This window comes from Oryzias melastigma, linkage group LG24 (assembly GCF_002922805.2).
Source record: "Oryzias melastigma strain HK-1 linkage group LG24, ASM292280v2, whole genome shotgun sequence".
NCBI lineage: Eukaryota > Metazoa > Chordata > Actinopteri > Beloniformes > Adrianichthyidae > Oryzias > Oryzias melastigma.
In genome coordinates, this window is record NC_050535.1 from 21,290,626 (window position 1) to 21,296,542 (window position 5,917).

Below are 5,917 nucleotides of genomic sequence, written 5' to 3' on the forward strand. Positions count from 1 at the left end.
TAAACTCACTCCTGATTGGTGACAGTACTTCCTGTAGATTCATGACTCAGCTATGACTCAGACCAATCGCTGAAGATGGGTTGCAGACATTTGCAATATGGCGGTATCTGTTTCAGGAAGTGACGGTGAAAGCGGTGGCCTACTTTCACGAGGAGAGGAGGTAATGCATTTCCAATGGTGGACCTCATGGCTCGAGAAGTCCAGTATTTTTACAGTCAATGGTAGCGACAAGTGCTGAGTCTTCTTCGTTTGAAGATGAACGAGCACGAGGAGGAAACATAGCGCGATGTCGCTTTCTGAAGGTCCAGAATTTTCTCTTCTGCGCACATTTTTACCGTCAAAACCAGAAAGTAACCATTAAAGTTTATTAGTTACAGTTGTTTTCTTTGACTCATATTTGATATTAACATACTAACCATTCGAAACTGCCCACAATTACACAAGTTAAAATGATAAAAGTTAAAAATTAGCACAAGATAACATCGGGCCATCAATAACAATAAAATAAAATGATCTGGAGGGCCGGATCCGGCCCCTGGGCCTTGACTTGGCACTTGTGGTGTAGCACAAACTGTGAGATGCGTGAGGAGCTGCAGCCTCCAAAATCTCAAAGCGACTCTTGATAGAGCATTAGCAGGTTTAGGTTCGAGTAGTTCAGGCGGTCTTCCTGCGCGACAATTCAAAGGGAATGCCAGCTCATCACTTCATGGAGAGAGGAAACAAAAAAAAAAAACTGCACCGCTATGGCTAACTACTGCGCCACCGTGCAGCCCTTCAAATAAAACATTTTGAATAAAATATTGGTGTCCAAACGTCCAAAACTTTTTGCAATCTTAAAATAAACTGAATTATTTTCAGCTTCAAATGTTCTGGTTTTTTAGGTTTAAAACTCAAAATTTCAATTTAAAAACTTTTTTATCCAGTTTCAAATCTTTTTTATTTCCCTTTCAACTCTTTTTGGAATTTTGGAACCTGAAAAATTTTGTTTCAAAACTTGTGGCCTCGTTGTGGCTTGTTGGGGCGGGGCTAAAACAAAGGACCAATCAAAATCAATGAGGGTGGTAACTTCAGTCCTGGTGCATTCACTGACTCTGAGAAACGTGATAATTACTATCAGAAAATGGACTTATCCGGATCTCCTGGATCCACCTCGGGGAGAAGCTTTCCCAGAGACTCCCTGATCACGTGCTGGAGGTACATCTCCATCCTGAAGGTAGGACAACTCTGCTGGGTTTCTGGTTCTCCCACTCCTGCTGGTTCCTGCTCCATCACACCTGATTTAGTGGATGATCTCATCAAGATACATCCAAATCCTGGAACTGTTGTCCTTCTGAACTCACAACCTTCAGCTGCGTCTTAAAGCTCTAATAGACTGAACACAACCAGGATCAACAGCAGAGAAGGTCCAATGTGACCTCCAGTTCAACTCTGACCTCAAACTGCTTTGAACTCATCTGAGGTCTTCAAGCCTTCCAGACTGACAGGTGAAGGCTGAGAGATGACAGCAACCAGATCAGTCCTCAGAGCAGAGTCCACTTCTTCAATGTCCATTTTTAAAGAGATGATCAAATATTTCAGCAGAGAACTCTGACTAGAACCCGAGTCCTGCAGGAACCTGGATGGACCCAGATTCTGTCCTGTACTGCCATCATCTGGTTAAAGAATGTTTTAGCTGTTCAGAATATGGATCTCAAATAAGTGCATTTTATATTTGATGTCAGAAGTGTTTGAGGAGCTCAATCATGTTGGGTTTTTGATTTGTCTACAGGTGGATGTGGAGCAAGGAGCTCTGTGACCCGTCCAGCGTATTTTCTACATCACAAATATGATCTTTTTAAACAGAATTCTCATCTGCTCCTGGTTCACCACAACTTGAATAAAGAAATACTGAGGAATACAGTTTGAATCTCATTTTCTTTACATCCTCCATCAGAAAAATGCCACAAGAACGTGTTAAAACACCATTGGAGAGGTTCTTTATCTCCAGACTGTGTCCATTGTTGTGCACTGTACTGAACTGAGTCACATTATTATAACCTAAACTAAACCTGCTCTGACAACAAGCCTGCCCTTAGACAGCCTGTCTGTTTGGTCTCATTTGTAAATAAAGTAAAAAATAAAAACATATTATGATCCCGGTCTTCTCCTTTTCCCGGCTTGTGTGTCTTTGTGTGTTTTCTCCTTTTTGTTTGCAGGTCCTGGTTGTGTTGAGGGACCTGGCCAGTCCAACAGAGGGTAGAAAAGCTGCTGGGAGTCGTGGCGCCGGCCTGCCCACCTGACAGATGAAGCTGCAGCCGTTCATTTAGCTTCATCTAAACTGTTTATTTGGATAGCTCCGATGTTACTTGACGTTTATGTTGCTTTGGTAATGTTAAGTTAGGGGTGTGAGGGCTTGTAATCTAGTGGGAGAGTGTAAACAGATACGTGACTGGAAGTTAAGACTGGGTTGCTCCACGACAACAGTCCCGCCCACAATTCAGAGGTGATTTTCTTATCGTGAATCAAGATGCTCAAAACGTTGGGAGCACACGCAGGAGTGAGCACGCAGCGAGGCCTCGTCCCTCTGAGCCAGGGCCAGCCACGCCCTCCGCAGGTCCACATCTTTGGGAAACCTGGGAAGAGAAGAGCCACGACTGAAGAGACGAACGTCCACATGCTGCTCGCACAAACCAGCAGACTGACCGATGGAGGCTCAGCTGGAGGTGGGCGTAACTCGAGGCGTCGCAGCCGTAAACCAGGCAGCACTGGACGCTCAGCTGGTTGGGGCGCCGCTGCGATCTGCCTTGACAAACCGCACAGTCTTCAACCCACTTCTTCACGGAGACGGTCACCCCCACACAGCAGACCGGACCTGCTCAACAGAGAGGAGGCGGCCGTCAGGGAGATGCTGCTGCTGCGGTGTCAGCGCTCCACGCCAGCACACTCACCACGATCTCCTTCACCAGCCGACCCTGGCCGGGGTGGTGGTTGTTGTCATGGTGACGAGTCAGAATCTCCCATATCTCCTCGCCATCTGGAGGACGGAGGTCCGCACAGGTTTCAGGATTCAGATGTTTGTGGACAAATTTGAAAAGTGAGAGAAAATAATTATGATTGTTTACATTACATCTTTAAAGTTTAGAATCCCCAGAATATTGGAGAAGGAGCAGAAAACTGACATTAGGATCATGTCACTTTTCCTAGTAACCTTGTAACAAATCCGGTGGGGGTCAGGTCCTGCATAGCCTTCAGTGAAGGCTGAGGATGTAACGTTCTTTGAGAATCGGTAAAAAAAACGATTCAAACTCGTCAACATGTTCACCGATACAGAAAATTAAAAAATAAATAAAACATAAATCGATATATACACACACACACACATTTGTCCAAAATATATCTTAGATCATTCCAACTGTTCTGTCAGCTTCTCTCGTAGCCCCACGCCCCGAATTCACAGTGCATACAGTCAATGCTTCCATCCTCTCTTCCATAAAAACACAGCTCACTGATCAGAATCTGAGTTAGAGTCTCTGTAGATTCGTGAAGACAGAAGATGACATCATCACCACACCACCAAAACCTAACTTCTTCTGTACTTAAGCCGCAGGCAGCAGCTGCAGTTGATTTTTGTTTAAATGACTCACTGTTTTGCAGTTAACAACAGAGGACAGAGAAGTTGATTTAGTTGCGGCTTTATTGTACAAGTCATTCTTAAGATGAACTTTTACAGAAAAACTGAACATCGTAAAACAAAGGCCGACCAACCCTGAAGCTACTGAGCCTGTCACGGGAGGAAAAATTATCTGTCTGTTCCTTTCAGCCTTCCAGTAGTTCTATTTGGCCAGCTAACAGAGTTTTCTGACAATATTGAGCAACAGTAGGAGGACGTCTAAGCCACCACTGAATGCACCACAGCTCCTCCGGACGCCGTCATTACCAACAGATTCACTGCAAGATTTTGTGCAATATCATTTCCCAAACAAAAAACAGGTTTCAAGACCGTGAAAAACTAGAGTTTATCACCCTCCTCAGCCCCCAGACATTTGGTGAGCACCAGAAAAACTTCCTGCACACATCCCTCTCCAGCATAGCACAGAACTCTGATCTGTCTGGACTGAGATCCGTCATAAACGACATGCAGGATTTTGCACGGAAATCTCCTGGACTTCCTTCATGGATGGAGTTCATCTTTAAATAAGTTGGATTGGCTGTAAATAAAAATGCTTATATTCAAGTTAAATTAGTTGTTAATTGTGGTTTGATGTTTGTTGCAGCTGTTATTGCAGTGGGAGGAGACTTGCAGAGTTTGCTTTTACAATATGTGCAATTGTAGTGAATTCAGTCTATTTACATGATCCATTTATGATGGAATTGCTCCATAAAATAATATTCAGTAGAAGAGGATGGTGTCAGAAACATAAAATAGTTCATATTAATGAGGACGGTTCTGGTGGAGGAAAACTGAAGGCTCAGCTCTGGAATGCACAGACGGCTACTGAACAAATCCCGCAAACTCGTAGTTTCCTTTCTTATTATTATTACTGTAAAACAAAACAAAAAGACTTTGACAGCTCAGTCACTAACAACGCTTCCTTTGACCTAAATCCTTTAAGGCCATGTCCACACGTAGGCGGGTATTTCTACAAACGCATATCTGCTGGCCTCCGTTTTATAGAAAGTCTTGCGTCCACACATGATCGTTGTAACACTAGAATCCCTGGAACTTTCAGCTTCTGCTGCAATGCCCCCCTCCCCTTCTCAAAGTAGTGTTGTGGTGATCACCTTAAACCATTAACAATGACTTCCTGATTTAGCAATGCAGATTGTAAGGTTTAAATTTGCCGGTGAAAGAAGTATTTTTAACACAGACAAATACAATAAATGACAAACTGGTGACATGGGGGAAGGGGGGGGGGTGTTATATTTTTGATGCTTTTAAACCATGAACATTGTCTTTACTTTAAAATTGTATTTTTACCTCTAAACTGTTCAGTGCAGGTGAAAGAAATATTTTTAACACAGACAAATGCCTTTAAACCATCAACAATGACTGCCTGATTTCGCAATACAGAATGTCATGTTTAAATTTAAGTTTGACATGCATTCTAGATTCCGCCACTAGACGGTCAAGTGGTTAAGGCTGCGGACTCACATTCAGAAGGTCATGGGTTCGAATGCCGCTCAGGAATAGTCCTCATTAAATATTTGTTTTTACTTTTAGATTTTATTTTTACCTTTAAATTGGTGACATGGGGGGGGGGGGCGTTTGATTCCTTTTTGATGGATTTAAAGACCTTCAAATTGCAAATTAGATCTAGGTTGTACGACAGCACACAGTTCTGCTCCCTCCCCCCATCCACATACCTAAGAGAAACAGGTTTTTTAAGACCAGGCAGTCCTGGCCTACAAGAAAGACTTTTCTCCAGTGTGTCTGTGTTTTGTGGCACCACTGGCTGTCTTCAACATTCTGGTTGCCTTTTTTGAATTGGGAAAATTGTATTTTTACAGATGAAGGCTTCTCATCATTCTCTTCTTCAACAATTAATAGTTTATTAGTCTACTTATGTATAAGTATCATGTAGAGAGGATGTTCTGGCTGCAAATCCATGTACTGGTATATCCTCATCATAGGAGGAATCTGAGAAGATGAACTCTGATTCCACAACAAAAGAATCGTCTTCACTGCTCCCAGAGTCCACATCGAGGATTATTTGAAATAGAGCTAAGTGTTTCAGAGGAGTGTGAGTCTTGCTGATATTGGGATGTTTGTGTTTTTGACTTGAAGATGTGTCTATGTTTATAAGTCATAAACATGCACTATATGACCAAAAGTATCGGCTCACCCATCCAAATGATCAGAATCAGGAGTCCTAATCACTTGGCATGCTTACTGTTTTTAGAAACATCAGTGAAAGCATGTTTTGCTCTCAGGATCTCA